Below are 25,714 nucleotides of genomic sequence, written 5' to 3' on the forward strand. Positions count from 1 at the left end.
CGCTCCCTTTCTTTACTCTCTTGCCTCCCTTTATATGCCCTTATGGATATCAGTTCCCCTCTGACCACCGCCTTCAACGCCTCCCAGACCACTCCCACCTGAACCTCCCCATTGTCATTAAACTCCAAGTACCTTTCGATACACCCCCTCACCCTTAGACATATCCCCTCATCCGCCAACAGGCCCATATCCATTCTCCAGAGTGGGTGCTGTTCCTTTTCCTCTCCTACCTCCAGATCTACCCAGTGTGGAGCGTGGTCCGAGATGGCTATGGCCGTGTACTCCGTCCCTGTCACCTTCGGAATCAGTGCCCTTCCCAGGACAAAAAAGTCTATCCGTGAATATACCTTGTGAACATGGGAGAAGAATGAGAACTCCTTACTCCTAGGTCTGATAAATCTCCAAGGGTCTACTCCTCCCATCTGCTCCATGAAGTCCTTAAGCCTCCTCCCGGTCCTGGACCTCGACCGGTCCAGCCCTGGATCAAGCACTGTATTGAAATCTCCCCCCATTACCAACTTTCCCGCCTCCAGGTCCGGGATTCGCCCCAACATACGCATCATGAAGTTTGCATCATCCCAGTTCGGGGCGTACACGTTCACCAGAACCACCGCCTCCCCTTGCAGTCTGCCACTCACCATCACGTATCTACCCCCACTGTCCGCCACTATGGTCTATGCCTCAAACAGTACCCGTTTCCCCACTAAAATAGCCACCCCCTATTCTTCGCATCCAAACCCGAATGAAACACCTGTCCCACCCATCCTTTAAGTAGTCTGACCTGATCTGTCAATTTCAGGTGCGTCTCCTGCAACATAACCACATCTGCCTTTAATTTCTTTAGGTGTGCGAGTACCCGCGCCCTTTTAATCCGCCCATTCAGCCCTCACATGTTCCATGTGATCAACCGGGTTGGGGGGCTCTTTACCCCCCCCCCCCCCCTTGTCGACTAGCCATCCCCTTTTTTACCCCAGCTCCTCACCCGGTTCCCACGTGCCCGTATATCCCACCGACGGTGCCCTCCCGCCTCGACCACCCAGCCCCATAACAGCTCCCCCGTCCCCTTAGCAGCAGCAACCCAGTTAGCTCCCTCCCCCCCCTCCGCTAGATCCCCCTCTAGCGTAATTACACCCCCCATGTTGCTCCCAGAAGTCAGCGAACTCTGGCTGACCTCGGCTTCCCCGTTTGCCCTCGGCCTCTCACTGTGCGAGGCCCCCACCTTCCTGCGTCCCTGTTCCCGCCATAATTACCATAGCGCGGGAACGAGGCCCGCGTTTCCCACTCAGCCCCGCTTTCCTACCCACCGGCGCCCACAGTTCCTCATACTCCCCCCCCCCCACCCCCAAACGAGGGGAAGAGAGAAAATTTGCAGGATTAAAGAGTTAACAATTGAAAAATCATCCCCTCCCCCCTTCCTCGTCCCACATAGTCACCCCACCACTTAGTCCCAGAAGCTCTTTCTCTCGCCAGACTATTCCAGCTCCTCGTCCACTATGAATGTCCACGCCTCTTCTGCCGTCTCAAAGTAGTGGTGCTTCCCTTGGTATGTGACCCACAGTCTCGCTGGTTGCAGCATTCCAAATTTCACCTTTTTGTGAAGCACCGCCTTAGCCCGATTGAAACTTGCCCTCCTTCTCGCCACCTCCGCACTCCAATCCTGGTATACGCGGATCACCGCGTTCTCCCACCTGCAGCTCCGAGTTTTCTTCGCCCATCTTAGGACCATCTCTCTGTCATTATAGCGGTGAAACCTCACCACTATGGCTCGAGGTATTTCTCCTGCCCTTGGTCTTCGCGCCATAACTCGATAAGCTCCCTCCACCTCCAAAGAGCCCGTCGGGGCCTCCGATCTCATTAGCGAGTGAAGCATCGTGCTCACATATGCCCCGACGTCCGCCCCCTCTGCGCCCTCGGGAAGACCTAAGACTCTTAGATTCTTCCTCCTCGAATTATTCTCCAGGGCTTCCAACCTCTCCACACACCTCTTGTGCTGCGCCTCATGCGTCTCTGTCTTCACCACCAGGCCCTGAATTTCATCTTCATTTTCAGCAGCCTTTGCCTTCACGACCCGAAGCTCCAGCTCCTGGGTCCTCTGCGCCTCCTTTAGCCCTTCAATCGCCTGTAGCATCGGGGCCAACACCTCCTTCTTCAGCTCTTCCACACAGCGCCGCAGGAACTCTTGTTGCTCCGGCACCCATATCGAAGGGCCACCTTCCAACGCCATCTTGCTTCGAGCTTCCCTTCCTTGCCGCTGCTCCGAAGGATCCACTGCAATCCTCTCCTTTTTCCATCAGTATCCGGGGGGATTCCCTTCTATTTCACCGCACAGTGATTTTGGCCGTTTAAAATTGCCGTTGGGGCTCTTATCAAGAGCCCAAAAGTCCGTTCCAACGGGAGCTGCCGAAACGTGCGGCTTAGCTGGTCATCGCCGCACCCGGAAGTCGAGGCAGGGCTTTTATTTTTATTTATTTATTTATTTGAATTTTAATTAACATTTTATTTTGGAATGAATTGCAGCAATTTACATACAAAAATAAATGTAAAGTATACACTTCATCCACATGATTGTGACGGGTTTTTCAGGGAGATTCCCTGCTGGCTCTACCAGTAAGTTGCCCACCGCTATTCAATGGCACTTAGTCACTTTTTTGCGCCCTGGGGAGTTTCTCACCGGTTTAACCCACACTTCGAATTTTTCTTTTAGCACTGGGTAGCTGAACTCTGAGAGCGGGCTGCCATTTTGAAAGGGTGCCCTGATCTCTTTTTTAAAAAATATATTTTATTCAAAATTTTGTGGCCAAACATAACAGTACATAGTTTTTCTTTTGAACAACAACAAAGCAATATAAATAACCGTGGCCAATTTTAAACAAATAAATAAATAATAAATAAACAAAAACAAAAACAAAACCAAGTGGCAACTTGTCAAAAATAGTTACTCTCCAAAGATACAATCCAACAATCCAATATACATTACCTATAACAAGTGTCTATACATATACAATGACATCCCTGAGAGTCCATCCGGTTCCTCCCCCCCCCCCCCCCCCCCCCCTACCCCCTGGGTTGCTGCTATTATCTTCTACTTTTCCATTCCCTCTATCTTTCTGTGAGGAGGTCGACGAATGCTGGCCACCGCCTGGTGAACCCTTGAGCCGAACCTCTTAATACGAACTTGATCCATTCTAACTTTATAAACCCTGCCATGTCGTTAATCCAGGTCTCCACACCCGGGGGTTTGGCTTCCTTCCACATTAACAATATCCTGCGCCGGGTTACTAGGGACGCAAAGGCCAAAACATCAGCCTCTCTCGCCTCCTGCACTCCCGGCTCTTCTGCAACCCCGAATATAGCCAGCCCCCAGCTTGGTTCGACCCGGACCCCCACCACCTTCGAAAGCACCTTTGCCACCCCCACCCAGAACCCCTGCAGTGCCGGGCATGACCAGAACATGTGGGTGTGAGTCGCTGGGCTTCTCGAGCATCTCCCACACCTATCCTCTACCCCAAAAAATCTACTGAGCCATGCTCCAGTCAAATGTGCCCTGTGTAGAACCTTGAATTGTATCAGGCTTCGCCTGGCACATGAGGACGATGAGTTTACCCTACGTAGGGCGTCAGCCCACAGCCCCTCCTCTATCTCCTCCCCCAGCTCTTCTTCCCATTTCCCTTTCAGCTCATCTACCATGATCTCCCCCTCGTCCCTCATTTCCCTATATATGTCCGACACCTTACCATCCCCCACCCATGTCTCTGAGATCACTCTATCCTGCACCTGCTGCGTCGGGAGCTGCGGAAATTCCCTCACCTGTTGCCTCGCGAAAGCCCTCAGTTGCATATACCGAAATGCATTCCTTTGGGGCAACCCATATTTTTCCGTCAGCGCACCCAGACTCGCAAACGTCCCATCCACAAACAGATCTCTCAATTGTACTACCCCAGGTCTTTGCCATGCTCCAAATCCCTCATCCATTCTCCCTGGAACAAACCTATGGTTATTTCTTATCGGGAACCGCACCGAGGCTCCCGTCTTTCCCCTGTGCCGTCTCCACTGCCCCCAAATTTTCAATGTAGCCACCACCACCGGGCTTGTGGTGTATTTCTTCAGTGAGAACGGCAACGGTGCCGTCACCATTGCTTGTAGGCTAGTCCCCCTGCAGGACGCCCTCTCCAATCTCTTCCACGCTGCTCCCTCCCCTTCTCCCATCCACTTACACACCATTGAAACATTGGCGACCCAGTAATAGTCATTTAGGCTCGGTAGTGCCAACCCCCCCTGTCCCTGCTACGCTACAAAAATCCCCTCCTCACTCTCGGCGTCTTCCCGGCCCACACAAAACTCATAATACTCATCTCGATTCTCTTGAAAAAACCCTTCGTGACCACCACCGGGAGGCACTGAAACACAAAAAGAAATCTCGGGAGGACCACCATTTTAACCGCCTGCACCCTACCTGCCAGTGACAGGGACACCATGTCCCATCTCTTAAAGTCCTCCTCCATCTGTTCCACCAACCGCGTTAAATTAAGCCTGTGTAATGTACCCCAATTCTTGGCTATCTGGATCCCCAAGTACCGAAAGTCCCTTGTTACCTTCCTCAACGGTAAATCCTCTATTTCCCTGCTCTGCTCCCCTGGATGCACCACGAACAACTCACTTTTCCCCATGTTCAATTTATACCCTGAAAAATCCCCAAACTCCCCAAGTATGTGCGCATTATCTCTGGGATCCCCTCCGCCGGGTCCGCCACATACAACAACAAATCATCCGCATACAGAGATACCCGGTGTTCTTCTCCTCCCCTGAGTACTCCCCTCCACTTCCTGGAACCCCTCAATACTATGGCCAGGGGCTCAATCGCCAGTGCAAACAATAACGGGGACAGAGGACATCCCTGCCTCGTCCCTCTATGGAGCCGAAAATAATCAGACCCCCGTCCATTCGTGACCACGCTCATCATCGGGGCCCTATACAGCAACTGTACCCATTTGATATACCCATCTCCAAAGCCAAATCTCCTCAGCACCTCCCACAAATAATCCCACTCCACTCTATCAAATGCTTTCTCGGCATCCATCGCCACCACTATCTCCGCTTCCCCCTCTGGTGGGGGCATCATCATTACCCCTAGCAGCCTCCGTATATTTGTGTTCAGCTGTCTCCCCTTCACAAACCCAGTTTGGTCCTCATGAACCACCCCCGGGACACAATCCTCTATCCTCGTTGCCATTACCTTGGCCAGAATCTTAGTATCCACATTCAGGAGGGAAATGGGCCTATAGGACCCGCATTGCAGCGGGTCTTTTTTCTTCTTTAGGAGGAGCGACATCGATGCCTCTGACATAGTCGGGGGCAGCTGCCCCCTTTCCCTGGCCTCATTAAAGGTTCTCATCAGTAGCGCGGCCAGAAAGTCCATATGTTTCCTATAAAATTCCACTGGGAATCCGTCTGGTCCCGGGGCCTTCCCCGCCTGCATGCTTCCAATCCCTTTCACTACTTCCTCCGTCTCAATCTGTGCTCCCAGTCCCGCTCTCTCCTGCTCCTCCACCTTAGCAAATTCCAGCTGATCCAGAAAGCACATCATTCTCTCCTTCCCTTCCGGGGGCTGAGCTTCATATAATCTTTCATAAAATGCCTTGAACACTCCATTCACTCTCTCCGCTCCCCGCTCCATCTCTCCCTCCTCATCTCTCACCCCCCCTATCTCCCTCGCTGCTCCCCTTTTCCTCAGTTGGTGGGCCGGCAACCTGCTCGCCTTCTCCCCATATTCGTACTGTACACCCTGTGCCTTCCTCCATTGTGCCTCTGCCTTACCCGTAGTCAACAAGTCAAATTCTACATGTAGCCTTTGCCTTCCCCTGTACAGTCCCTCCTCCGGTGCCTCCGCATATTGTCTGTCCACCCTCAAAAGTTCTTTCAACAACCGCTCCCTTTCCCTATCCTCCTGTTTTCCTTTATGTGGCCTGATAGATATCAGCTCCCCTCTAACCACAGCCTTCAACGCCTCCCAGACCACTCCCACCTGAACCTCCCCATTGTCATTGAGTTCCAAGTACCTTTCAATACACCCCCTCACCCTTAAACACACCCCCTCATCTGCCAATAATCCCATGTCCATTCTCCAGGGTGGGTGCTGTTCTTTTTCCTCCCCTATCTCCAGGTCCACCCAATGTGGAGCGTGGTCCGAAATAGCTATAGCCGTGTACTCCGTCCCCGTCACCTTCGGGATCAGTGCCCTTCCCAAAACAAAAAGTCTATCCGTGAATAGACTTTGTGGACATAAGAGAAAAACGAAAACTCCTTACTCCTAGGTCTACTAAATCTCCAGGGGTCTACTCCTCCCATCTGCTCCATAAAGTCCTTGAGCACCCTAGCTGCAGTCGGCCTCCTTCCGGTCTTGGACCTCGATCTGTCCAGCCCTGGGTCCAGCACCGTATTAAAATCTCCACCCATTACCAACTTTCCCGCCTCTAGGTCCGGGATGCGTCCCAACATACGCCTCATAAAATTGGCATCATCCCGGTTCGGGGCATATACGTTCACTAAAACCACCGCCTCCCCTTGCAATCTGCCACTCACCATCACCTATCTGCCCCCACTATCCGCCACTATGGTCTTTGCCTCAAACATTACCCGCTTCCCCACTAATATAGCCACCCCCCTGTTTTTTGCATCTAGCCCCGAATGAAACACCTGCCCCACCCATCCTTTGCGAAGTCTGACCTGGTCTATCAATTTCAGATGCGTCTCCTGCAGCATAGCCACATCTGCCTTAAGTTTTTTTAGGTGTGCGAGTACCCGTGCCCTCTTAATCGGCCCGTTCAGCCCTCTCACATTCCACATGATCAGCCGGGTTGGGGGGCTCTTTACCCCCCCCCCCCTTGTCGACTAGCCATCTCCTTTTTCAATCCAGCTCCTCACCCGGTTCCCACGTAGCCGTATCTCCCCCCAACGGCGCCCTCCCGCCCCGACCACCCCACCCCATACCAGCTCCCCCTTCTCCCTAGCAGCAGCAACCCAGTTATCCCCCCCCCCCGCTAGATCCCTTTCTAGCGTAATTGCAACCCCATGTTGCTCCCAGAAGTCAGCAAACTCTGGCCGACCTCGGCTTCCCCCCGTGACCTCGGCCCCCACTGTGCGAGGCCCCCTCCTTCCTGCTTCCCTGTTCCCGTCATGATTACCATAGCGCGGGAACAAAGGGAACATAGCGCTTCCTATTTGGCCCCGCCCTCAATGGCCGGCGCCCCCAGCTCCTCATCCTCCCTCCCCCCCTCCCCCACGACATGGAGAAGAGAGAAAAGTTACAGGATCGCAGGATTAACAACTTGGGAAATCATCTCTTCCCCCATTTCCCCCCCCTTCACCCCACGTAGTCACCCCACCACTTTGTCCCAAACGTTCTTTTTCTAGCCCGCTTATTCCAGATTCTCCTCGACAATATATGTCCACGCCTCTTCTGCCGTTTCAAAGTAGTGGTGTTTCCCTTGATGTGTGACCCACAGTCTTGCCGGCTGCAGCATTCCAAATTTAACCTTCCTTTTGTGCAGCACCGCCTTGGCCCGATTAAAGCTTGCCCTCCTTCTCGCCACCTCCGCACTCCAATCTTGATATACGCGGATCACCTCGTTCTCCCACCTACTGCTCCGGGTTTTCTTTGCCCATCTGAGGACCATCTCTCTGTCCTTATATCGGAGAAATCTCACCACTATGGCTCGAGGCATTTCTCCAGCCCTCGGTCTTCGGGCCATAACTCGATAAGCTCCCTCCACCTCCAACGGGCCCGTCGGGGCCTCCGATCCCATGAGCGAGTGAAGCATCGTGCTCACATATGCCCCGACGTCCGCCCGTTCTGCACCTTCGGGAAGACCAAGAATCCTTAAATTCTTCCTCCTCGCATTATTCTCCAGCACCTCCAGCCTTTCCACACACCTTTTGTGTTGTGCCTCGTGCATCTCTGTCTTCACCACCAGGCCCTGTATTTCGTCCTCATTCTCAGCAGCCTTTGCCTTCACGACCCGAAGCTCCTGCTCCTGGGTCTTTTGCTCCTCCTTTAGCCCTTCAATCGCCTGTAATATCGGGGCCAACAGCTCCTTCTTCATCTCCTTTTTAAGTTCTTCCACGCAGCGCCGCAGGAACTCTTGTTGGTCAGGGCCCCATATTAAACTGCCACCTTCCGACGCCATCTTGCTTTGTGCTTGCCTTCCTGGCCGCTGCTCTAGAGGATCCACCACAATCCGGCCACTTTCCTCTCCTTTTTCCATCCGTGTCCAGGGGGGATTCCCTTCTGGTTTACCGCACAGTGTTTTTAGCCGTTAAAATTGCCGTTGGGGCTCCTATTAAGAGCCCAAAAGTCCGTTCCACCGGGAGCTGTCGAAACGTGCGACTTAGCTGGTCATCGCCGCACCCGGAAGTCGAGGCAGGGCTTTTAAGGGAACGGCGGAGGTTACAGGCGGAGTTTAGCTTGCTGATCACAGGGAGGGCGGCGGAGCAGTTGAGAAAGGCGAGGGGGACGATCTATGAATATGGAGAGAAGGCCAGCAGAATGCTTGCACAGTTGCACAGGAGCTTAGGAAGAGGGAGGCAGCTAGGGAGATAGGGAAAGTAAAGGACGGAGATGGTAACCTGGTTGGTGATTCAGTAGGGGTGAATAAGGCGTTTAGGGATTTCTACAGCAGGCTGTACAGGTCGGAACCCCCTACAGGGCCGGAGGGAATGAGTCACTTCTTGGAGGGGCTGAATTTCCCAAACGTGGATGGGGAGCGGGTAGAAGGGCTGGGGGCCCCAATCGGGCTGGAGGAGATAGTTGAGGATTTGAAGGCCATGCAAGCGGGTAAGGCCCCGGGTCCGGACGGGTACCCAGTGGAGTTTTATAAAAAGTTCTCGGGGATATTGGGGCCGGTATTGTTGAGGATGTTCAATAAGGCAAGGGAAAGAGGGGTATTGCCCCCGACGATGTCACAGGCAATGACTTCGCTGATTCTTAAGCGGGACAAGAACCCGGAGCTGTGTGGGTCCTACAGGCCAATCTCCCTGTTGAATGTAGTTGCCAAGTTGCTGGCCAAAATCTTGTACTCCAGGATCGAGGATTGTGTGCCGGACATTATTGGGGAGGACCAGACAGGGTTTGTTAAGGGCAGGCAGTTGGTGGCCAATGTAAGACGGCTGTTAAATGTGATCATGATGCACCTGGATGGTAGGGAGGTGGAGGTAGTGATCGCAATGGATGCAGAAAAGGCTTTTGATTGGGTAGAATGGGACTATCTGTGGGAGATACTGGGACGGTTCGGATTCGGGCGGGGCTTTATTGACTGGGTCAGGTTGCTGTATCAGGCTCCTGTGGCAAGTATACGGACGAATAGGACAACATCGGACTATTGTAGACTGCATTGGGGATGAGACAGGGATGCCCCCTCTCCCCATTATTGTTTGCGCTGACTATAGAGCCGTTGGCAATTGCTCGAGGGGCTGGAGAGGACTGGTCCGTGGGCGTGTGGAGCAGGGGTTTCGCTCTATGCGGATGCTGTTAGGGTTCACCGGGAGGTGGCAACCGTTTGTCGACTTCTCTGTGGGAAATTATTCGTCAGCAGACGGGGAGGGGGGAGTAGTTTAGATTAGAGTAGGGGGTCATTAAGGGTGGGACCTGTACGAGAGGTAAATGGCTTTTGCACTATATGGTTTCATGTATATTGTTTCTTTTGTTGTTGTCACTATACCAAAAATACCTCAATAAAATGTTTATTAAAAAAAAAGAAAGTGAAGGTTGGGTGATGCTCAAAGTTGAGTTGGAATGAGGAGTGACAGATTGAAAGGATGATAGATATTGAAACCACAGGATGTAATTGAATCAGCAAATGTATTTATCTTCCCTGAGCCGGTTAGGTCACTACCTTTCCACCTAAATTGCATCCAAGAAATCGGCCCAGTTTGTCTTACTTGGGTCCTCGGTTATCTCTCTTTGCACCTTCTTGGTGAGAGCCCCATTACTGGGGCAAAAATATGTTTCACCTCCTCTTCGTGAATGCACCAATGATGCATCATTGATTCCGGCTGGCAATCTAGCTCTTTGGGCACCATCCAACTCTCATTTTCATCTGTACATTCTACCTTTAAATACAACTGAGATTGCATAATGTGGGTGTCCATCACGCCAGCTGTACATCTTGAGGATGTCAAACTGAAAAGTCAAAATGAACTGCTTCATTTCAGCTGCAATTGCAGATTCTCGCCTGGTGATTTAACTTCTGGGTTTCATCAAGATAATTCCAACTGTACCCCCACTTTGACACAGAGTAACAATGTTGACTGGGACTCACTTAGTGCCAGGGGCTTAGACGGGGCAGAGTTTGTAAGGAGCATCCAGGAGGGCTTCTTAAAACAATATGTAAACAGTCCAACTAGGGAAGAGGCGGTACTGGACCTGGTATTGGGGAATGAGCCCGGCCAGGTGGTAGATGTTTCAGTAGGGGAGCATTTCGGTAACAGTGACCACAATTCAGTAAGTTTTAAAGTACTGGTGGACAAGGATAAGAGTGGTCCGAGGATGAATGTGCTAAATTGGGGGAAGGCTAATTATAACAATATTAGGCGGGAACTGAAGAACATAGATTGGGGGCGGATGTTTGAGGGCAAATCAACATCTGACATGTGGGAGGCTTTCAAGTGTCAGTTGATAGGAATACAGGACAGGCATGTTCCTGTGAGGAAGAAAGATAAATACGGCAATTTTCGGGAACCTTGGATGACGAATGATATTGTAGGCCTCGTCAAAAAGAAAAAGGAGGCATTTGTCAGGGCTAAAAGGCTGGGAACAGACGAAGCCTGTGTGGCATATAAGGAAAGTAGGAAGGAACTTAAGCAGGGAGTCAGGAGGGCTAGAAGGGGTCATGAAAAGTCATTGGCAAATAGGGTTAAGGAAAATCCCAAGGCTTTTTACACTTACATAAAAAGCAAGAGGGTAGCCAGGGAAAGGGTTGGCCCACTGAAGGATAGGCAAGGGAATCTATGTGTGGAGCCAGAGGAAATGGGCGAGGTACTAAATGAATACTTTGCATCAGTATTCACCAAAGAGAAGGAATTGGTAGATGTTGAGTCTGGAGAAGGGGGTGTAGATAGCCTGGGTCACATTGTGATCCAAAAAGACGAGGTGTTGGGTGTCTTAAAAAATATTAAGGTAGATAAGTCCCCAGGGCCGGATGGGATCTACCCCAGAATACTGAAGGAGGCTGGAGAGGAAATTGCTGAGGCCTTGACAGAAATCTTTGGATCCTCGCTGTCTTCAGGGGATGTCCCGGAGGACTGGAGAATAGCCAATGTTGTTCCTCTGTTTAAGAAGGGTGGCAGGGATAATCCCGGGAACTACAGGCCGGTGAGCCTTACTTCAGTGGTAGGGAAATTACTGGAGAGAATTCTTCGAGACAGGATCTACTCCCATTTGGAAGCAAATGGACGTATTAGTGAGAGGCAGCACGGTTTTGTGAAGGGGAGGTCGTGTCTCACTAACTTGATAGAGTTTTTCGAGGAGGTCACTAAGATGATTGATGCAGGTAGGGCAGTAGATGTTGTCTATATGGACTTCAGTAAGGCCTTTGACAAGGTCCCTCATGGTAGACTAGTACAAAAGGTGAAGTCACACGGGATCAGGGGTGAACTGGCAAGGTGGATACAGAACTGGCTAGGCCATAGAAGGCAGAGGGTAGCAATGGAGGGATGCTTTTCTAATTGGAGGGCTGTGACCAGTGGTGTTCCACAGGGATCAGTGCTGGGACCTTTGCTCTTTGTAGTATATATAAATGATTTGGAGGAAAATGTAACTGGTCTGATTAGTAAGTTTGCAGACGACACAAAGGTTGGTGGAATTGCGGATAGCGATGAGGACTGTCTGAGGATACAGCAGGATTTAGATTGTCTGGAGACTTGGGCGGAGAGATGGCAGATGGAGTTTAACCTGGACAAATGTGAGGTAATGCATTTTGGAAGGGCTAATGCAGGTAGGGAATATACAGTGAATGGTAGAACCCTCAAGAGTATTGAAAGTCAAAGAGATCTAGGAGTACAGGTCCACAGATCACTGAAAGGGGCTACACAGGTGGAGAAGGTAGTCAAGAAGGCATACGGCATGCTTGCCTTCATTGGCCGGGGCATTGAGTATAAGAATTGGCAAGTCATGTTGCAGCTGTATAGAACCTTAGTTAGGCCACACTTGGAGTATAGTGTTCAATTCTGGTCGCCACACTACCAGAAGGATGTGGAGGCTTTAGAGAGGGTGCAGAAGAGATTTACCAGAATGTTGCCTGGTATGGAGGGCATAAGCTATGAGGAGCGATTGAATAAACTCGGTTTGTTCTCACTGGAACGAAGGAGGTTGAGGGGCGACCTGATAGAGGTATACAAAATTATGAGGGGCATAGACAGAGTGGATAGTCAGAGGCTTTTCCCCAGGGTAGAGGGGTCAATTACTAGGGGGCATAGGTTTAAGGTGAGAGGGGCAAGGTTTAGAGTAGATGTACGAGGCAAGTTTTTTACGCAGAGGGTAGTGGGTGCCTGGAACTCGCTACCGGAGGAGGTAGTGGAAGCAGGGACGATAGGGACATTTAAGGGGCATCTTGACAAATATATGAATAGGATGGGAATAGAAGGATACGGACCCAGGAAGTGTAGAAGATTGTAGTTTAGTCGGGCAGTATGGTCGGCACGGGCTTGGAGGGCCGAAGGGCCTGTTCCTGTGCTGTACATTTCTTTGTTCTTTGTTCTTTGTTCTTTGTAATGGTGGTGGAAAGAGCTAAGTTTACACAGTGGAGTAAGAATAATGAGAAGGTTGGTTCCAGGTTGAAGAAGCTTCACACCATTAAATTTTTGCACCTCGCTGATGTCTATAATTTGTGAGAGTTCTGGGGGACGGCTAACTCAGTTGTCTGGATGGCTGGTTTTTGATTGCGGAGCATTGCCAACAGTGCAGGTTCAATTCTGTATCAGCTGAGGGTATCCATGAAGGACCTGCCTTCTAAACCTTGCCCCTTGCCTGAGTTGTGGTGACCCTCAGGTTAAATCACTATCAGTCAGCTCCCTCTCAGAAGGGGAGAACTGCCTATGGTCCTCGGGGACTCTGGCAACTTTCATTTTTTTCATAGTTTGTGGAATAATTGGCCTTCACACTTTCCATTCTCATCAGTACAACATTATGTCTGGCTACAAAATGCCGCGCATATAAATTGCTTGTCAAACAGGCTCAAATAATCAATGTCTGAACAATTAAGTTGCTCAACTTTTTAAAAGCTACTTGTTGTCTGGTACAAAATGAACCAATCAAATGCCTTAATTTTTTTTCTCCAAACTAATTTTAGGAGCCATTTTCCCTCCTTGCTCGTCAGTACACACAATTAAAACGAATAGTTATGATGTTAGAAACATGAAAAAGCTGGCTGCTGCGGCTGTTGCGCGTGGATTTGCGCGATCGGGAGCGCCGCAACGAACGGGTCTGTGACCCTCCCAACACCCGCCCGCGACCCACCCGCGGGCCGCGCCCCTGAGTTTAACAATGCCTGATCTATCTAATATCTAAGTGGCAATATCAGAAATACCTTGGCAATATCAAGGTGCTCTCTACCCAGATAATGGTGGAAGCTGCATCACTGAATATATTCAAGACACAGTTAGGCAGATATTTGATCTACAAGGGAGCCAAGGGTTATGGGGGAAGACAGGAAAGTAAAGTTAAGGCCATAATCAGATCAATCATTATCGGGATTACTATTGAATAGTGGAGCAGGCTTCAGGGGCCAAATGACCTGCTCCTGCTCCTATTTCCTATGTACTATAAGGGTCAGACACCCATCATGATCAGTTTATGGCAGCATTTCCCATGCCCAGTAAATGAATGTTCCCAAGACACTCATCTCAGGATAATTGCCTCCAATGTATTTGTAATCATGTAAATAACTGAGAAAAAAAGCTTTTGGAAAAAGTAAGACAACACTTTTCTCATAATAAGCACCTTAAGCAAATACTGTGAGCAGAATTCTCCATAGTCCGACACCAAAATCGGGATCAGCAATCGGGCGGAGAATGGCTTCCGACGCCGGATTCGGGGCAGGCGCAGGTTTCAAGGCGGTTTGTGGTGCTCCGCCCCCTCCAAATCGGCATCATTGGGACATGCGCTGCACGCAGATGCAACGCCATGGTGCATCATCAGCCGCCCCACCCACGATGCTCCGCCCCCCAATTGGCCAAGTTCCTGACAGCATGGGCCACGTGTGGTCCCAGCAGTTAGAAACCTGGCGTGCCAGCTGCAGATATTGTCCAGCGGCGTCATACTTGTCCGGGATCCGTGCTGCTGGCCGAGGGCTTCTGCTAGGGCTGGGGGGATTGTTGGGGGGTAGCCAGGGGGTGGGTTGTGGGGTCAGGGTTGGCAGTTTAGGGTTCAAGCACGGCCGGCGCTATGTTTTCCGGCGTGACCGGTGCAGGCCAATGCACGGCCCAGGACCCAGCGATTCTCCGGCCATTTTCCGTGTGATCCGCGGGTGTTCCACGCAGCACCAGTGCTAGCCCCTCACCGGCACAGGAATCGGTGAAATGTTGGCGACGATTTTCACATCGTGAATCACCCGACGACTCTCCGTTGGCGTCGGCACTTAACCTCAGGAATGGAGAATTCCACCCTGTATCTTTATTGAGGCAAAGCAAGGAAATTAATTTTGCGCTGGTAAATGGCTAAGAACAAAACTTTGGCGAGGGAAGAACAAAATGATCTGCCTTTTCTGCAAGTCTTGAGAAGTGATAGACAACAGTATTAGAAATATTTTTCTGCATCAGTAATGTGTTATTTTTTATTTTCTTAGGTGCTTTCTTAAGGGTCTTGGGATATTTCATTGTGTGAAATGCGCAAAATAAATATGAATAATTGTTGCTGTTGTTACGTGATACGTTGCAGCAAGTTTGCTGTATTGCAATGGCAAGCAACTGGTATTTTCTTTAAGTTCTGAATCAATCCTGGTAAGCATTAGAAACAGAACTTTAGTTCCCTGATTATGGAACTGTGCAATGTAACTGGGAGTGGGATTAATGACTACATTTTCCTTTGTGTATTAATTGTATGAAGGAAGTATGCATGCAGAAACAAAATGCAAAAACTCACAGTAATTTGCTCATTTGTACTGCGATTTTGAACAGTGCATTGATCCTAAAATAGGATCACAGAAATGAGCATGGAAAGCAATTTTCAAAGTTTGATTGTGAGAAACACGTGCAAAATTACACAGGCTGGATAGGGGTGGGGGAAGGGATCAAAATGTAAGCATTGGATTCCAGGTCAGATCTGGCATCAGTCAGCTTAATAAGTGGACAATTTTGAACCACTGCCACAATACAAGTTAAATCAACAAGCTTATAGAGTTATAGAGCATAACAACTTCACACAATTTGACACTTAGCAACATGCTTGACTCATTCTGCGTCTGCCCTATGTGTGTTCAATTTTATACCAGTGATTTAAGATTTTTTAAGAACTAACAAAATAATATTTTGCAACACTCAATCACTTTGTCAAATAAGTTCCAACGTTTTTATTAACTCCTCTGTTCATTTTTTAAAGAAAATATGTTTATTAAGAATTTTTCAACTAAATTTTCAACCATACAAACCGCACCCCCCCCCCCCCCCCCCCCCCCCGGAACAAAAATAAAAGAAAAGTCGCATAGCAAGACATAAACATATCAAATCAACATAATACAGAACTTTGTACATTGGATTCCTTCCGTACACATCAACTTTCCTGAACATTTATGTATTTTCTTGCTCAAGTGCCCCCAGGAAAAACCCCCCTCACCGTCCACCCCCCCCCGAAAGAGATGTCCCCCCCCTCGTCCCCCCCACCCCCCCCCACCCCCCCCCCCCCCCCCCCCGGGTTGCTGCTGCTGACCGAACTGCATCTAACGCTCCTCGAGATAGTCTAGGAACGGTTGCCACCGCCTGGAGAACCCCTGCACAGACCCTCTCAAGGCAAACTTTATCCTCTCCAACTTGAGAAACCCTGCCATATCATTTATCCAGGCTGCCACACTGGGGGGCTTCGCATCTTTCCACATTAACAAGATCCTTCGCTGGGCTACCAGGGACGCAAAGGCCAGAATGCTGGCCTCTTTCGCCTCCTGCACTCCCGGCTCGTCCGCCACTCCAAATAGTGCTAGCCCCCAACTTGGCTCGACCTGGACTTTCACCACCTTAGATACTGTTCTTGCAACTCCCCTCCACAACCCATCCAGTGCCGGGCACGACCAGAACATATGGGAATGGTTCGCCGGGCTTCCTGAGCACCTCCCACATCTGTCCTCCACCCCAAAGAACCTACTCAGCCTCGCCCCCGTCATATGCGCTCTGTGAATAACCTTAAACTGTATCAGGCTAAGCCTGGCACACGAGGAAGAAGAATTAACCCTACTCAGGGCATCAGCCCACAGACCCTCTTCAATCTCCTCTCCAGCTCCTCCTCCCATTTACCCTTCAGCTCCTCTACCAAAGCCTCCCCCTCTTCTTTCATCTCCTGGTATATCGCCGACACCTTGCCCTCTCCGACCCATACGCCCGAAATCACCCTGTCTTGAATCCCTTGTGCCGGGAGCAGTGGAAATTCCCTCACCTGCCGCCTCACAAACGCCCTCACTTGCATATACGTGAACGTGATTCCCGGGGGTAGCCCAAACTTCTCCTCCAGCGCCCCTAGGCTCGCAAACGTCCCATCAATGAACAGGTCCCCCATTCTTCTAATCCCTGCCCGATGCCAGCTCTGAAACCCCCCGTCCATCCTTCCTGGGACAAACCGATGGTTATCTCTGATCGGGGACCACACCGAGGCTTCCATCGCACCCTGTGTCGTCTCCACTGCCCCCAGATCTTTAGCGTTGCCGCCACCACCGGACTCGTGGTGTACCTTGTCGGCGAGAGCGGCAGCGGTGCTGTCACCAGCGCCCCCAGGCTTGTTCCTTTGCAGGACGCCATCTCCAACCTCTTCCATGCCGCCCCCTCTCCCTCCATCACCCACTTACGGATCATCGCCACATTGGCTGCCCAGTAGTAGCCACCCAGATTCGGCAACGCCAGCCCTATCTCTACTATGCTCCAGGAACCCCATCCTTACCTTCGGGGTCTTGCTTGCCCACACGAAACCCATAATGCTCCTGCCTACCCTCTTAAAAAAGGCCTTGGTGATCACAATTGGAAGGCACTGGAATACAAAAAGAAACCTCGGGAGGACCACCATTTTAATCGACTCTACTCTGCCCGCTAGCGAGAGTGGCAACATATCCCATTGCTTGAAGTCCTCCTCCATCTGCTCCACCAGCCGCGTCAAATTAAGTTTGTGCAGGGCCCCCCAGCTCCCAGCTACCTGGATCCCCAAGTATCTAAAGCTCCTTTCCGCCCTCCTCAACGGTAGGTTGTCTATCCCTCTTCCCTGGTCCCCTGGATGCACCACGAAGAGCTCACTTTTCCCTACATTAAGCTTATAGCCCGAAAAGTCCCCAAACTCCCTTAGAATCTGCATGACCTCCACCATCCCCTCCACTGGATCCGCCACATACAGCAACAGGTCGTCTGCGTATAGCGACACTCGATTCTCCTCTCTCCCTCAGACCACCCCCCTCCATTTCCTGGACTCCCTTAATGCCATGGCCAAAGTTTCAATTGCTAATGCAAACAGGGGGGACAGGGGGCACCCCTGCCTCGTCACTCGATACAGCCGAAAGTACTCCGACCTCCGCCGATTCGTAACCACACTCGCCACCGGGGCTCTATATAGGAGCTTAACCCAGCTAATAAACCCTCCCCCGAACCCAAACCTCCGCAACACTTCCCAGAGATACTCCCACTCTACTCGGTCAAAGGCCTTCTCTGTGTCCATAGCTGTCACTATCTCCGCCTCGCCCTCCACCGATGACATCATTATCACATTTAGGAGCCTCCGCACATTGGTGTTTAGCTGCCTGCCCTTTACAAATCCCGTCTGGTCCTCGTGAATCCCCCCCGGGACACAGTCCTCGATCCTCGTAGCCAGCACTTTTGCTAGCAACTTAGCATCTACGTTGAGGAGCGAGATTGGCCTGTACGACCCACATTGCAGTGGGTCCTTATCTCGCTTCAGGATCAAAGAGATCATCGCCTCCGACATTGTCGGGGGCAGGGTCCCCCCCTCCCTTGCCTCATTGAAAGTCCTTACCAGCAACGGGGCTAACAGGTCTACATACTTCCTATAGAACTCCACCGGGAACCCATCCGGTCCTGGGGCCTTCCCTGTCTGCATGCTCCCCAGTCCTCTAATCAGCTCCTCCAATCCAATTGGCACCCCCAAACCAGCCACCTCCTGCTCCCCACCCTCGGGAACCTCAGTTGGTCCAAGAATCGTCTCATCCCCTCTTTTCCCACTGGGGGCTGGGATCTGTACAGCTCCTCATAGAAGGCCTTGAATGCCTCATTTACTTTCACCGCACTCCGCACCGTAGTTCCCCTTCTATCCTTGACTCCACCTATCTCCCTCGCTGCCATCCTCTGACGGAGCTGATGTGCCAGCAACCGGCTCGCCTTCTCCCCATACTCATACTTCGCCCCCTGTGCCTTCCTTCACTGTGCCTCTGCCTTCCCTGTGGTCAACAAGTCGAACTCCGTCTGGAGACTTTGCCTCTCCCTGAGTAGTCCCTCATCAGGGGCCTCTGCATATCTCCTGTCCACTCTTAAAATCTCCCCCACTAACCTCTCCCTTTCCCTGCCCTCTCTCTTCTCCCTATGAGCCCTGATGGAGATTAACTCTCCCCTGACTACCGCCTTCAGTGCCTCCCATACTACTCCCACCTGCACCTCCCCGTTGTCGTTGGCCTCCAAATACCTTTTAATACACCCCCGCACCCTCCCGCACACTTCCTCGTCTGCCAGCAGTCCCACATCCAACCGCCACAGCGGGCGTTGGTCCCTCTCCTCCCCCAACTCTAGTTCCACCCAGTGCAGGGCGTGGTCTGAAATGGCTATGGCCGAATACTCCTTTCCCTCCACATTCGGGATCAATGCCCTGCCCAGAACAAAAAAATCTATCCGGGAGTAGGCCTTGTGTACATGGGAGAAAAAAGAAAATTCTCTGGCCAAAGGCCTGGCAAATCTCCACGGATCTACTCCCCCCATCTGGTCCATAAACCCCTTAAGCACCTTGGCCGCAGCCGGCCTCTTTCCGGTCCTGGATCTGGAGCGATCCAGTGCTGGGTCCAACACCGTGTTGAAATCCCCACCCATTATCAAGCTTCCTGCCTCCAGGTCCGGAATACGCCCCAACATACGCTTCATGAATCCAGCATCGTCCCAGTTCGGGGCGTATACATTTACCAGTACCACCCACGTCCCCTGCAACCTACCGCTCACCATCACGTATCGGCCTCCATTGTCCGCTACCATATTCTTGGCCTCAAACGACACCCTCTTCCCCACCAGTATTGCCACCCCTCGATTCTTCGCATCTAGCCCCGAATGGAATACCTGCCCTACCCATCCCTTTCTTAACCTGACCTGATCTGCCACCTTCAGATGTGTCTCCTGAAGCATGACCACGTCTGCCTTCAGTCCCTTTAAGTGCGCGAACACTCGGGCCCTCTTAACTGGCCCATTTAGGCCCCTCACATTCCACGTGATCAGCCGGATTGGGGGGCTACCCCCCCCCCCCCCCCCCTCTCCTGCCGACTAGCCATCTCCTATTTTAGGCCAGTCCTGTGCCCGTGCCACCCGCACCCTACAGTCCCCCAGACGGGGAACCCCCGCCCCGACCACCTCTTCCATTTTCAGTTCCCCCTCGGTCAATGCAGCAGCAACCCTATTTTCCCCTTCCGTATGTCAGCTGACTCCTGCTGACCCCGGCTTCCCCCGCCTTCCCGTTGACCCCCCCCGTGTGGAAATCCCTCCTCCTCCTTGCGCTCCTCCATCCCCCCCCCGCCCCTCCCTAACGCGAGAAAAGCCCGCGCTTTCCTGAGCCAGCCCAGCCCCCTGTGGCGCAGCTCCTGTTGCGGCCTTATCCCAATTCCCCCATTCCCGGGTCTTACCTCCCTCCAGCACCGGCGCCCACATTCCTCACAGTCTCCCCATCAAAACTCTTCCCCCATCCCCATCCATCGTCCCACCCGTGAAACATTCTTTACCCATATTTACAGCCCTGTATACAGTCAACATCTCCCCCACAACCACAAACCCTCAGTTCGAGTCCAATTTTTCCGTTTGGATAAAGGTCCAAGCCTCTTCTGGCGTTTCAAAATAGTGGTGTCGATCCTGATACATGCCCCACAGTCGCACTGGCTGCAGCATTCCGAATCTCACCCTCTTTTTATGCAGCACCGCCTTGGCCCGGTTGAAGCCAGCTCTCCTCTTTGCCACCTCCGCGCTCCAGTCCTGGTAGACTCGGATCACCGCATTCTCCCATCTACTGCTCCGCTCTTTCTTGGCCCATCTCAGGACACTCTCTCTGTCCGCGAAACGATGGAACCTCGCCACTATCGCCCTTGGCGGCTCGCCGGCCTTGGGTCTCCTCGCCAGGACCCAGTGAGCCCCTTCTAGCTCCAGGGAGCTCGGAGAGGCCTCCGCACCCATCAGCGAATGGAGCATCGTGCTCACATACGCCCCAGCATCGGCCGACTCCACCCCTTCAGGGAGACCCAGAATCCGGAGATTCTTCCTCCTCGACCTGTTCTCCAGGACCTCGAATCTCTCGGCCCACCTCTTGTGCAGCACCTCGTGCGCCTCCATCTTCATCGCCAGGTCCAAGATCTCGTCCTCGTTCTCGTTGGTTTTGTCCCTCACCTCTCGGAGCTCTACCTCTTGGGCCTTCTGGGTCTCCTTCAGCCCCTCGATCACCATCAGCATTGGCGCCTGCACCTCCTTTTTAAGCTCCTCCACGCAGCGCCTGAGAAACTCCTGCTGGTCCGGCCCCCATGCTGCTCGATCTCCGCCCTCCGCCATCTTGTTTTTTCCCCCTCGTTTCTGCCGCTGCTCCAAAGCCTCTTTTTCTGCCGCTCCACTTCTGGTCCCCTCCATACATGACGGAAGGGGGACCTTGCTCTCACCTTCCCACACGGGAATCGGTCAAAAGATTTCCGTTGGGGCTCCTCCGGAGAGCCGAAACGTTCCGTTCTAGCGGGAGCTGCCGAATTGTGCGGCTTAGCTCCGCATCGCCGCAACCGGAAGTCTTCAACTCTTCCATTCATAGCACTGGGGCGGCGACGGTGGCCAACAGCTCTCCCGAATTCCACCCCTTTGATGAGGCCGCGTCTCGGGGTCAGCACATGGGACAGGGTGGAACGGCTGTGCATGTACTGTCGACAGGTGAGCTGGGGCCCTCCGTCCTCAGAGCCCCCAGAGGACTCCCGCCAGGGACATCGAATGCCACGGGACGAGGTAAGCAGCAGGCTGCCTTCACCGCAGATATGCATCCTGGGGAGACATCTAGACGTAGTGGTAGAGCTAGGAGGGCCATGCACATCAAGGATCACTGAGGGCACTGGAGGAGGGGGAATGGGGTAGGTAGGGGGTGAGGGAGGGTGTAGAGGGTGGGATGCGGGGGGGGTGGGGTGTGGTGTGGAGGGTGGAGGTTGGGGGGACCTGTATAAACAGCCTTGTGCACAACCAGTAGGAAGCCTGTGTCATTTACTTCCGCAATGCATCACTGCGTGCAGGAGATGGGTGTGAGTGAGCACTCAGCAGACAGGCAGGGACAAGGCACCGGCCCCCTCCTCATGGCACTCACTCACCCACTGGCCATGGACATGACCCACGGAGCTGTGCCCCATCCCCTGAGTGTCAAGAGTATGGCATATGTTGAGGAGCACCAAAGCCCAGCTCTCTGCGGGTTACCATTATCCCCCCTGCCCTCGCAAGTAACCCGCTGACAGTGCCGACACAGTCCCAGCACCCTGGAAGGGTGCGAAATGGGGGTGGTTAAGGATGCGATGATGGACCAGGCCACGTCCTAGGTGAATCGGGCCAGTATGAGGGCCTCCCTGGCCCTCCAGGCTTGCTGGACCCTAACCGCTGACATCTGGCAATGACTCCTTGCCCACCCACAGGAATACACTTTGGTTGTGTGAAGTGCTCACTTTGGGTGGCACGGTAGCACAGTGGTTAGCACAGTTGCTTCACAGCTCCTGGGTCCCAGATTCGATTCCTGGCTTGGGTCACTGTCTGTGCAGAGCCTGCATGTTCTCCCCGTGTCTGTGTGTGTTTCCTCCGGGTGCTCCGGTTTCCTCCCACAGTCCAAAGATGTGCAGGTTAGGTGGACTGGCTGTGCTAAATTTCCCTCAGGTTAAGTGGGGTTACTGGGTTACGGGGATGGGATGGAGGTGTGGATTAAGTGGATGCTCTTTCCAAGAGCCGGTGCAAACGCAATGGGCTGAAAGGCCTCCTTCTGCACAGTAAATTCTATGATTTTGTAAATTCTATGATTAACCATGACTGCCAATTCCCTAGATGTGATAGCCTTCAGCTGCAGGGCCATAGGCCTCATAAGTCAGTGGGGGTTATGAGTGGTCAGTGGGGCAGTCAGGCAACACAAGGGTTTCCCCTGGAATGGGTACACACTACACAAGTTTGGCATGGTGGTGGCACGAGCGGTCATTCCCCTACCCTTCCATGGCGGCCCACTCCTGCGGAGGGTCCCCCACCCCCCACTGAACACAGGGGCAGCGCCCCCATGCTCTTTGCCTGTGAGCAAAGATGACTACTCACCTCCTCAGCTCTCCGCACAGTAGCCCTGCTGCCAGGGTTCACATTTTTTAAAAGGATACTAATTGGTGCCAGTATGAGCACTTGCTGGGGAGGCCGCTGAATGACAGGAGGCTGTTGGATATGGGGTCACTCTCGTTAATTGTATGGAAATGGGGCTTAAGTGGTGGTAATTTGTTTCTCGCCGCGCTATGACGAGATCCCGATTTCGCCTACAGGAGCGGGCCGGTTGCATCGCAAACTGTTTGCCGCCTGTCATGGATCTCGTTTTTGACCTCTCCCACTATTCACCGGCCTCGTTTCAACTTCCGCTTGTGACCATGGAGTGATTGGTCACATAAAGGGCTGTTCCTGTTCAAAGTCACAGAAAAGGCCTCTTTTTATCCAGATCCGGGTGGAATTTTGATGAAAAGGCGTAGGTGAATGTTAGAGGAGTAGTTTACCCCTGGAATGGTATGTCTTCTGATCACCGGACCTGGCAGAAAACAGTGAGAGGTTTGGCTGGAAAGTTGAAACAGGCTTGTGCTTCACAGACAGTCTCTCCCAGCATGCAGGCGGGGGAGGGGCAAGCTGTAAGGCCCCAGGTACGGGAACTGATGACTTTTGTCAAGGAGGAATTCCATAAACAGAGGAAAGAAATGCATGAGGATCATGCAAAGGCCATTGCAGAAGCTGTGGCACCCCTGAAGAGTACTTGGAGTGGATGGAGAGGAGTTTGGAGGTGCAGGGGTCACAGATTCGGCAGATTGAAGGAGTGATCTCGGACCACAGCGATCGTGTGGTGGCTCTGGAGGTGGAGGTGGGGCTCCTAAGAGACCTTTGTAAAACGCTGAGGACAAAGGTGGAGGAGCAGGAGAATGCTTTGAGAAGGCAGAACCTGCGAATAGTGGGCCTGCCTGAAGGAGTGGAAGGTGTGAGTGCCACGAGGTACGTCTCGAGGATGCTGGCGGGACTGGTGGCAGAAGAGGTGCTAGATAAGGCACCTGAAATGGACCGAGCGCATGGGTCTCTGAGGCAAAAGCCTAGAGTTGGGGAGCTGCCGCGGGCAGTGATCGTGAGACACCATAAATTTGTGGAGAAAGAGAAAATTCTACGGTGGGCCAGGGAGAAGCGTAGCTGCGACTGGGAGGGAAATAACGTCCGGATTTATCAGGACATTGGAACCGAGTTGGCAAAATGGCGGGCAGGTTTCAACAAGGCCAAGGTGGTGCTGTACCGGCGGCAGATCAGGTTTGGGGTGCTCTACCCGGCAAAATTATGGGTGACGTTCGGAGACCGGGTGTATTAGGCTAAATCACTGGCTTTTAAAGCAGACCAAGGCAGGCCAGCAGCACGGTTTGATTCCCATACCAGCCTCCCCGAACAGGCGCCGGAATGTGGCGACTAGGGGCTTTTCATAGTAACTTCATTGAAGCCCACTCGTGACAATAAGCGATTTTCATTTCATTTCATTATTTCGAGACCCCAGAAGCGGTCGAAGACTTCATTAAGGAGCATAAACTGGGGGAGAACTGAGTGGACAATGCTTGGGAACTGGGGTGCTCGCACTATGTAATGGTCGGGAGCATGTTTGAAGTGGGTGTAGGGATTGGGGGATTTTCGCCTTTTTTTGTGGGGGGGGGGGGAAGGTTTCTGTTCAATGTTGAGATTGTAAGGAGTTGTAGGGGTGAAAAGTTTATGTGGAGATGGATGTTCCCATCCACCCTCCTGTTTTATGGGACTGTTAGTGTTTAACATCTGTTTGTTTGCTTTTGGAGAAGGCTACCTGGAGTTCAGGAGAAGTCCTTGTTTGGGTGGGGGAGGGTAAGGCCAGCAGGAGGCCTTCTTCTTGGAGCTGAGGAGTGGGGGGAAGAGGGAGGGGGAGGTCATTAGGATGTGCCTTTGGGCAGGGGCAGCCGCGCTAGCAGGTTATGCTGGTGAACGGAAGTGAGGTGTGGGGGAGAAGGCACAAGAGGGGTGGCCAAGGGGAGGGGAGAAAGGGGAAGTGGTAGGGGAAGAAGGGGAAGGGGAAAAGGTCACGGGTGTTTGCGCACCTCAGGAGCTTGAAAGCAGGGTTTGTCTTTTTGCAGGAGACACACCTCCGTGTGAAGGACCAGGTTAGGTTAAGGAAGGGGTGGGTCGGGCAGGGTTTTCACTCGGGGTTTGATTTGAAATCGAGGGGTGTGGCGATTTTTATGAGCAAAAAAATGGGATTCGTGAGTGCGAAGGAGGTGAGGGATCCAGGTGGGAGATATGTGATTGTGAGTGTGGTATTGGAAGGCTCACCAATGATGTTGGTAAATGTGTAAGCCCCAAATTGGGATGATGTGGGTTTTATGAGGGGGTTGCTGGCAACAATCCCAGATTTGGCCACGTACCAGTTGATCATGGGAGGAGATTGTAACTGCCCTGGAGCCGAGGGTGGATAGATCGAGCCCCAGGTCGATGGGTAGGGTTCGAATGGCAAGGGAGCTGGGGGGGCTTATGGAGAGGATGGGTATGGTGGATCCATGGCGCTTTCATAACCCAGGGGGAAGGGAGTATTCCTTCTTTTCATACGTCTATAAGATGGATTCAAGGATTGATTACTTTGTATTGAGTCGGGAGATTTTGGTTGGGGTGGAGGGGGCAGAGTATGCGGGGATAGTTATCTCGGACCATGCACGCCACTGGCTAAATATTCGGTTCAGTACGGGACGAGAGCAGAGGCCGGGGTGGAGGTTTGACTCGGGGTTGTTGGCGGATAGAGGTTTTTGTGATAAGGTGCAGTTGGCGATTAGGGATTATGTGGAGTTCTATCAGAATGGTTGTGGTACCCTCAATAACGACACTTAGAGTGTAAGAGGGGCTGTTTAGCACAGGGCTAAATCGCTGGCTTTGAAAGCAGACCAGGCTTTGAAGGCAGGCCAGCAGCACGGTTCAATTCCCGTAACAGCCTCCCCGAACAGATGCCGGAATGTGGAGACTAGGGGCTTTTCACAGTAACTTCATTTGAAGCCTACTT

The sequence above is a fragment of the Scyliorhinus torazame genome, chromosome 11 (assembly GCF_047496885.1).
Source record: "Scyliorhinus torazame isolate Kashiwa2021f chromosome 11, sScyTor2.1, whole genome shotgun sequence".
Classification (NCBI taxonomy): domain Eukaryota; kingdom Metazoa; phylum Chordata; class Chondrichthyes; order Carcharhiniformes; family Scyliorhinidae; genus Scyliorhinus; species Scyliorhinus torazame.